This window comes from Montipora foliosa, chromosome 13 (genome assembly GCF_036669935.1).
Source record: "Montipora foliosa isolate CH-2021 chromosome 13, ASM3666993v2, whole genome shotgun sequence".
Classification (NCBI taxonomy): domain Eukaryota; kingdom Metazoa; phylum Cnidaria; class Anthozoa; order Scleractinia; family Acroporidae; genus Montipora; species Montipora foliosa.
The window spans coordinates 16,264,292-16,274,291 of record NC_090881.1 but is presented as its reverse complement, the minus strand read 5'-3'; the positions used below and the strand labels follow the sequence as shown (position 1 = coordinate 16,274,291).

The 10,000-nt window shown below is 39.8% G+C and overlaps 1 long non-coding RNA gene and 1 pseudogene across 1 annotated transcript in view; both read left to right on the top strand.

Moving 5' to 3' along the window:
• LOC137981768 (tetratricopeptide repeat protein 28-like) overlaps positions 1-10,000 on the top strand; it is a 37,261-nt pseudogene that overhangs the window by 11,324 nt on the left and 15,937 nt on the right.
• LOC137982957 (uncharacterized) overlaps positions 9,828-10,000 on the top strand; it is a 5,918-nt gene continuing 5,745 nt past the window's right edge. Inside the window, exon 1 of the long non-coding RNA XR_011118870.1 lies at positions 9,828-10,000. This exon is cut by the window's right edge and continues 104 nt beyond it. This is a non-coding gene — a long non-coding RNA (uncharacterized lncRNA).

The following is a 10,000-nucleotide window of genomic DNA, read 5'->3' as shown; positions in this document are numbered from 1 at the left end:
ACTCTACTCAGTTAACTCTGTTTATAATATAAGTTCTACACGGCCAACGTTTGTATAAACGTAACCTTTCCTTGTATTACATGAGTTGTTCCACAATGGGTCTTACTAACAGTCTGAAATGTCCCACTTGAGAGATAAACGGTACTTAGCTACCACTAATTAGTAGTATTTACACTAGAGTTAACGGCGTTTATCCATGAATCCTGCAGGGGCGTGGCGTGAGATTTTGAAGGTTTACGCACACGAGGGATGTTTCGAGCGCCGAAGGCTCCCTAAACTAGGGGGTTCTGGGGGCATGGTCCCCCAGAAAATTTTGAAATCGAAGGTTTCGTATATGCCATTTCCGACTATTTCCCACGGAAATTTCAATAAATAAATGGGAAGGAAAATTCAGTAGTTAGTTGTTTATTTTACCCATCCGTAAAATTTTCAGTAAGCCACAACACAAAAAGGGAGTTTACAAGCAAAAAGCAAGACTTCACAAACTCTGTTATAACGTCATCATCATAACCTTTCCTTCAAAAATAACCGGGAACTAGGGACTGGTGATGAAACTGGCACTGTGTGGGAGCCTCGAAGGGTTTTTACTTATGACAGAAAATCTTTTTTAAAAAAACCTACCGATAGACCTTTTTGCAGATTACGGCGGCCATTTTGATTTCTAATTTTTCGAAAGACATTATGGGATGCTCAGGGAGCAAATTAATAGGTATTTTTCCCCTGGGCATCCCTTAATGTCTATTTGAGACAATAGAATTCAAAATGGCCGCCGTATCTGCAAAAAGGTCTATTTCTCAAGTACGCACGTGCTAATTTGCGCAAAAGACGCTTCGCCTGTGTTATGAAAGGTTTAATTGTTTCATATGAGTTAAGATTTTCAGATTTAAAAGTAAGGTGGGAGCTGGATATAGAAAAATCCCAGTGTTTCAGGAAATGAATTAACGCCCCAAATTCCTTTGTTTTAACTTTCGTTGTTTAGCAATAGCAGAGTTTTTCAAGAACGAAGGCGACGATGAATTAAAAAAGAAGAACTTAAGTAATGCGATTCACCTTTACTCAGAAGGCATCAAAGTGCGTTGCAAAGATGGTGAATTAAAGGCCAAACTTTACAGGAACAGGTCGGCAGCCCATTTTAAACTTGGTGAGGAATTTTGGAAGGTCCTTTGCTTTTCAATGTGATTTTATATTAGGTTCTCGGGACAACAATGGAATTGTTGTTTTTATAGCATGGACCGGGGCGTCTCGAGGGCATATATCATATGCGATCTGAAAGATACATTTCAATTGACAATGTCCTTTTTTTTTAAATACCGGCCTAACTTCTTTAAAGCTTGTTCCCTGGCAAGAGACATATTTTCTCTATGTGAACCAGACGGATATAATTTTATTCCTATAAATACAAGTACGATTTGCGGTCGCAATGTACTTGCGTAGCCCGCAACATAGCGGCAAAGTGATAAGGCGGCGTGCTTGCGAGAGAACAGGCATGCTCCCTCATTCTCACGCGAATCGCCCAAGTTCTCATCCTTTTCACGTGCACAGTAACCTGCTATATACGGGTTGACCTTTTCTAAGCACTTTTAAGTCTCATCTCCCTTCCTCTCTCTCAGGTAACTACCACGATTCACTGAGGGACGCAAAGATTGCTATTGAATTGCAGCCGTCCCTTGTCAAGACAATTGTTCGGGGTAAGTTTCCTTGATTTATACATATATTTATTTATTTATCTATCCTTCCGCTAGTTTGCGTGTTCCTTAATTCGTTCGTTCCTTTCGTTTCTTCCGTAATTCGTTCGTTCGCTCGTTAGTTTGTTGGTTCAGTGATTGGTTGATTTGTTCGTTCGTGTGCGCTTGTTCGTTCGGTCATTCGTTCCTTCCATCCTTCATTCATTCAATATCCTCTTCCTCTCGCCTCGGACATGGCCTTTTAACACTGTTTCGCGCCTTGACCTGAGTCAGTAAGAGAAAAATCTCTTTGAGTCGCTACCGTGTGATTAACTCCGCGGCGGTTGTTAGGTTTTTCTTCGTTGAGACTGCGGGCCCTTGAAACGAACACCTAGCTTCTTTAAGGTATGGCCAATCAGTCCTCGATGCGCATCCATATCTTTTTCTCGCCTGGCTGCGTTCCTTGTCCAGCGGAGTTTAAAAATACCTCCAAGACAGCTCTTGCTTCTGCAGTATTTTGGAATATGGAACTCATAGGTTGGAAACGCGGAAATGATACGACATTCTAAGCAAACGATAACTGCTAGATGCCTAAGTAGTTTTAGTATCACCCAACTAGAGGACTAATGCAAATAGCGGTTTTTGAGAGTAAAACATGATCATCATCAGAGCTACAAATTGACCGTCCGACCGGCATCATCACCAGAATGCTAAATACGTAGATCACGACTCCAAGAACGAGAACAAGTTGTACTTGTTCTCTTACTAGCTCTCGTTTAATAGTCCTCGAGTAGCGAAAAGCGTGACACTCTCGCTTTATTTCCAAATAAATATTTCTTCAACTTGCATTTACTAACTTTATTATTGCCTTTTCTGTCCGACTAGTTAGGTGATACTAAAACAATTAGACCCTTCGCCCTCAAGGGGCCACGGGTCAATAGGCCCATGAGGCTTCGCCTCATGGGCTATTGACCCGTAACCCTTGCGGGCGAAGGGTCTAATTGTTAAGTATCGAAGCCTAAGAAGACTGCAGGCGTTTTTAACTGCCGTCAAAGATTGTATTCAGTTTGTGTGGGTTATAGTTGAAACATAGAAGTGATCCTTGTACTTAGCTGAACAATTTAAGCAATTGTCCCCCGGGGCAATCCTCTACCATCTCAGCTAGGTAGCCACTCAGTTGGGAGCAGGTTACTTTGCTTAAATTGCCCAGATATCTTTCAGAATCACTTATATCTTTCGTCTATTGCCCGCACTTCAAATATACATTTCCTTCCTTTATCAGTCCTTTCACGGGAACACATGAGCCCAACAAATTGACCTGTTCCCAACTGAGTTGCTTCATTGCTCAGTTGATAGAACATTGCACAGGCATCGCAGAGGTCATGAATTTTCCATTGTCTATAAGAGACAAATGTTTTTCATCGTATTTGTGATGGTTTCACCCTTGAGGAACCTCTGCGAACCAGTTTCGCTTCTTCAAGAAACTACCAGGGAGTTTAAGAAACGACGACGGCAACGGCAACGGCAACGGCAACGGCAACCCCACAAAACAATAATCTCATTGGTTAAAAGTGGGAATAGAATCGTGCTACACGTGCTGCACGTGCAGCACGCATTTTATTGATGTTCTCAGCGTAACAACAACGGGAAATCACCAAATGACAACGTGAGCGTACAAATGCGAATCTTTCATTCTATATTTTTACTCGGAAACCGCTCGTATAAATTCAATTTTAGGATAATTCGCCCACAGTGTGTGAACTAAACAAGATGAAATAACCACGAAAGACTTGGGATTGTGCAAAGTGCATGTGTTGTCATGGTGGCCATTTTGGATAGCAAGAACAATAATCTGTCTTTCCGCTGGGAACGAAACAGTTTCGTGTTGCGGTAGTGAACATATCCCTGTTATTTACACCTTTCTTAACTTTGATATGCAAATTCTGCGAAAAGAAATTGTATTGTATTGCCATCCAACATGGCCGCCTTATCACGTGGGTGAAAACCAAGAATTAGTTACCCTCTCCGAGGTAGATCTTAAAGTCCCTTAAGTTCCATTATGCTACGTAATTCTGGGTATATTTTGTTTCCTAGGTGCAAGAGCTTGTGTTCAGCTAAATCGATTCGAGGAAGCTATATCTTGGTGTGATAAAGGACTGAAAGTATCCTTCGTAATAACTAGACGTAGATGATTTATTCAGAATGAACAGAAGTGGTGTACTGGAAAATACACTACACATGAGATCATTCGAAACTTTACCCTGCCGCATCTGTTTGTGGCGTGATCTTCATAACCTCCACTTTGATTGTTACTCATTTTCCTTTCACTGGCACTGCTCGATCAATTGCAGTCGTTGTAAACGTTTCAGCTTTTCAATTTTTGTATTTTGCTATATATATAAGGCGTTCCAAACTAAATCGTCCTTTTCCAATTAAGCAAATTCCGTTAAAAAATGGGCAAATAAGCATGTTAGACAGCACATTTCCGACAGAATACTGGGGATAGAGGGTATTCTACAATAATTGAGGAACACAAAGTTGAAAACTTGACCACTTTATTATGTTTCTAACGGAAAGTACACTTTTTTTGACATCTAAAAGGTTATAATATTTTACGGACTGCGTCTAAATGTCGTCTTAAACATAGAGAAGAGCTACGAAACCCTCGGAGCCCTGCATAACATTCAAATAATACAATACAAAAGCGCTATAAACCGCGGAACGCTTTTTTATTCCGTTACCAGAAGCCTGTTCGTCGTTTTGCCTAAGAAATCGAATTTTGGCTTTGTAATACCTAGTAATATCATTTGAAGTTATGTAAATTGCTGCAGGAACAGGAAATCGTGCGCTGTTATTTGTACTTTTGAGTCCGTTTTTCGGATCCAAAATTCCACCCTTGATTTAATGTTTGGACTTTACTTTTTCAGCCCGACACGAGGTTGATAACTTTTGATTCCGATTTTCGGAGCCACCATTCTACGTTCTCAGCCCGACACGAATGCTGTTAAATTTTGAGTCCGATTTTCGGAACCAAAATTCTACGTTTCCGCGACGATCTCAGCCCAACACACCTTTCGACAACTTTTGAGTCTGATTTTCGGACCTAAAATTCTACTTTTCTTCGTATATATCTGCCCACCACGAATATTCATACAGCTTTTGAAACTGATTCCCGGACCCAAGTGACCTACCAATATTCGTATCCCTAAAATTATGCACAAATTACCTACATATCTTGTGTTACTGATTTAGTAACACTGTCTATAAACGCTTTGTGCGTAAAACATCACTGAAGCGAACTATCAGTCTGGTTGTAGTCAAAATAAAGACTAGGAAAGGCATAACGCGTAAGGGCAATCACGAGAATAAGAAAAACCACTTCCAAAATCTACTTTCCTCGCCTTTGAGCGTTGCTTGTCAGGATAAGCTCTAAGTTAATGCCCTTTGGGCGTGCTACACGTTTTTTTTTTTTTTTTCACATTAATGCCGTGAGTAAACATGAGTTTACTTTTTTCGTTGAACTGACAAGTGTTGCACATTGACACTGAGACTTCAAAATATACTTTTTCGAAATTTGATTAGAAATCGTTATACTTTTTATAATCAACATGCAACATCGTCGCGCCCGCATTGGGAGATTATACCCTGTAAAAGCCATAGAGGTTGTTAAAGAGTTTTTTCAGCATCATTGCATCAATCCTGCTGTAGACGTCTTTGAGATAAGTTGCGGTCTCTGGTCGGGTGTACTTATCCCATGTTAACGTGAAGTTGGAAAGCAAAATAACATCCTTAACGGCAGAGCTTGTTTCCACGCTACGTTTCTTCGATTCGTTCTAAAATAGTCGGGCTTCCAGCTAGACTTATAAGTTCCTTTGCAGTAGTGTATTGAAACATGGTCAGCATATATAGCGGTGAACTTCCAAAAGACAGGTATTTTGTCCCAGTCGAGAAGATTGATGGCTTTAGAAAAACCTACTTCCACTGAGTCGGCTGTATGGTCCTCCACCTCCTGGACGGCTCTATTCTCTTCCCTACGGAGTGGCCCAGTGGTGATCTTAGAAAAAAAAAAACAACAAAACAAAAACAGACCGTTTTTCTTTTCAACTGAAGCGACACTGGTTAGCTAGCCCAAAACAAAAATTTGATTATATTTTTATTTGCTTTAAAGTTAATACAGATTCTTAACAAATTCCTTGTTCCGTTTCTAACACCTTGAACTAACCCCCTTCATAGCATAACTTCCTGTTTAATTAAAGTAAAAACTGTAAATCGCAGTTCACATTGAAGTCAGTTTATAACGTTTATGGTTAAGTTTTTGTTTCTAAGACTCACAACTGTTCCTTGAAGCCTTCCTTCAAATTTCTTAATTAATCCATTCCTGCGTGGTTGTGCGGGTTCCTTGCAAATTCCTGGTTTTAGGGTTAGGGTTAGGGTTACCCTAACCCTAAAACCTTTCAAATGTTTATCCAAATCACTGTAGTGTATTTGACTACATTCACAAAATCCTAGAGGCTGTCTTTTACGTGCATTTGACTTCTTTAGTTTAAACTTAAATGGGCAGCTACCTAATGGAGAGTTAGAGTCGATGGAAGGAAACTCTTCAAATTCCACAAATTCTGGCGATATTTTCGGAATTGATCCTCTACTTTGATAAAATGCAGTTGCAACTTTTTCACTTGGCTATTCGCATTTCCTCTACAATAGAAACCTGAGGCATTTTTTTAGTAAATCAAGCAGTGTTTTGATACTTGAACCTGCTGCTCTAAACTCACTCGCTGTTAAAACTGATATTTTCCATTTTCTTGCAATTTAAAATTCTTGGTTTTCACGTGACGTCATCAAAATAAAAAAAAAAGGAATTATCAATCCTGTTGAGCTTTTAGTTTAGTTAGTTATTAACACAGCTGAAGACTTTTCTTTTCAATTTTTTTAGGTTTGATAGGGTTTTTCGTCTTGTGATAAAGGAGGGTTGAATTCTGAGCTTTTGCGTGACACGATATGGATCGTTTTCACGTGACGTCATCATTTTCTAAAATCCAAAACTAAAGAGCCACGAAAGTTTTTATCCTCATCAGGCATAAGAGGCGGTAAATTTGTATCCATTTGCAATTTTAAAGCTCAATAGCGTGCTTCGTTTGGAAACCAGAGCATTTTGAATTTCTGAGTTATAGCGGTGCGTGACACGAAGCGACGAACGAGTTTATTGAGAAATATATATTTATCTCATGGTTTTGAGCCTTTTTAGAATTTAAAGCATTAGGAAAAGTGCTTAGGTAAATAGATGTTTGTTGAGTACAGACGATCACTCGCCTAGATAGCCAAAGTAAGTAACAGATGTTGACACTATTTTCCGGCCGCCATATTGGTGGGCCACAGATGTACACCAACATGGCGATTTGATACTGGGCTCTGTAAATTTCTGCGAAACATATCGACGAATATCTGAAGTTTGGGGAAACGCACAGGCCTAAAACTTGGAGAAGTGTCTTCTTCATTTATCTTCTACAACATCACGAATACTTGACTTTTTCCACCGGATGGTTTTCGATTTATTTTTTTATTGCGTGACAGTGAAAACGATCTATTAAAATGGCGGCAGAGAATGCTGTCACGTAGATAAAAAGCAACTCATGTGTACTCATGTGGATGTTTATGAGCCTTCAGAAGACGATTACAGGCTTTTTATAGCAAAACTCGATGACATATGCTTTTGTTAGCTTCCGGCTGCCATATTGGTGCCCCTCGGAGGGACTAAAACATCGCGTGTCTATACAAAGCCTTATATTCAAGTTTGAGTAAAACATTTCTTCGAATATCTCCCGCACGAAACATCGCGCAGACCTGAATCTTTGTGGGGCTGTTCAAGAGACAAAAGAAAATGAAAATGAAAAGAAAATGAACTTGACTTTATTTGTTGAAAGGTTTTGATGATGGTGTGACAGTGAAAACCGCAAATAGCAAAAACTGTGCGTGATCGTGGAGACTGTAAAGTTAAATTGATGCCAAAGGGCAGATTTCAAAGTGAATAGGGGTAGCTCCCGTTACAAATTTTGCTTACAAACGAGATTTATCATTCGATCGATTTTCCATTAAACTTTCCAAGGTGAAACAATCGGAAATGTGTTAAGAGAGTGGCGGCTATCGCAGCTTAAGAAATATTCCCGAGTGTATATTGTACATTTTTATTTATGTCAGGGACACCTGGGAGAACAGATTACTGAAGGTGCTCCCTGGTTAAATAAAGCTCATTATTATTAACTTTTCCTGTGTTTTAGCTATTCGGTCTTGCTTTTCCCTGATTGAAATCAGATAATTACCTAAGTTGATGATAGGTTGTTTCCTTTGTGTCGGAATGTCACAGTCAAAGGCCATTCTCTCCGACTGTGAACTCAGGAAAGAGCTGATAGAAAAACCTGATCGACCTCAAAAATTTGACCCTTAAAAATTTGTTCGCACGTGTCTTATTATTATTATTATGAGCAAATAATTGGAAAGTGGAAAGGTATGGTAATTAAATAACTGATTCGAGCAACCTCAAAGAACGCCGGATCACCTTATTTGCTGAGAACTTGATTTCCCCAAATTCAGATTTTGTAGTGATTTTTAAAGTGAAGTCAATCCAGGTAAAGACCTACGCAGTCATCGTAGTATTGCATGGGAGACTGTCCACGCGTGTGTAAACACACAGCGCCCCCTCACGCGCTCACGCTAGTTTTCATCGCTTACCAGTTTGCGTTGAGAATAGAAAATGAAACGGCTAATGTTATGTTCAGGCACATATCATAAGTGTTAAATCATAACTTACTCATTACGTCGTTTTTTTTTAGAGGTGAACTAATAAGTTATATCAGTATACGGTTTGTTTTCAGATTGGACTTGAAAACTTTCCTTTTCAGTGAAAACTATGAGCTATGCAGTTAAAAGGTTTGAAACATCTAAAAGGAAATGCATTGAAAAAAATGGCGGAAAAACATTCTCATGCTAATTTGTGATGCTATTCAGTACCTTTTAGTCTCGGCGTAATTACGCTGTTACTACTGACAAGAAGGTTACGTTTAGCCCGAAGGCTGGATTGGCTCCCCACGATTAAATTAAATTTATCGGTAAAGGTAATTACGGCTTACCGTCCATATTACGTTGTTCTTCTTGGTTCAGTTCATCGCTTCAACAGTCTGCATAATTCACGCGTACTGTTTTCTCCTCCGTGAGAATCTCTGAGTAAGGTTACATCTAGAGGTCGTCGTTCGCGCTCGAACCGTCTACATCATAACTGGGACAATGATCACGAATGATTGGGATCTTTGACGTTGATGCCGGAATGAGTCAAGGCTTTCATCTGAGAAACCGATCAACGTTAAACCCCCTCTTAGTTTCAAAGGAGTTCCTTCGATTCTGGACTTTGATGATGGAGACGTCCGCTGGACTCATCACTTGAAAACCCGATAAAACTCCAGTTTCGACGTTTTTGGTCACCTTCCATCTTTTCTGAAGTTTAGGTAGTAATTGCAAACTCGATAATTGTTTCGGAATTTATAATGATCATGAGCGAGGGTACTTTACTTGACCGTAATGGGCAGATTCTCCAATGTAAAGCCGGACGCACACAAATTATGCAGCTCAGTGTTGACAAGCTCAGTTTACGAGGAGAATTATAAACATGTTTAGTACATGTGTGGCAAAAAAACTGCGAACAGAACATCCTATTTTTACATACACAGGATGGGACACGTAGCATACGCAGAGATGAAAGTCGTTACTTGGGCGAAGCAATTCAGAATACAAATTAAGCGTGACCTCCAGACATTGCGCGGACTAAATTAAACAGTCGTGGCCTATTAATTTTGAATTTGACATGGTAGCTCTCGTGACCTCATGTTCATCAAATCGACAGATGTATGCATGTACTGTAGTATATCGTGGGCGTGAAATCGAAAAAAAAAAAAGAAACATAAAAATGATATGTGGTGTTAAATGCTAAAAATGTGGAAGACGTTCAACACTCTAGCGATCTGGAGAAGCACACAGCTTGGTCTGTTTATGATCACATCTGATGAATGACGAAATCAGGAGAATCAAGATCGGCTTATGTGAACACAACCCGTCAGATAGTCGTTCGTGACCTTATCTCAGTGCCTTATTGAGTTTCATCATCTCGCACGCGCACGCACATTAATCTTTTCACTTGTTAGTAACTGCAGCGTCGTATAGACTACACTACAGAGCATTACAGACTGCACGAAAGAAAACAGGCACCGAACAAGTCATCGTCTAAAGCAAATACAAGAGGGGACAAACTTATGGTCAATCAAGATTTCAAGACAATGAAGCCTTCATTT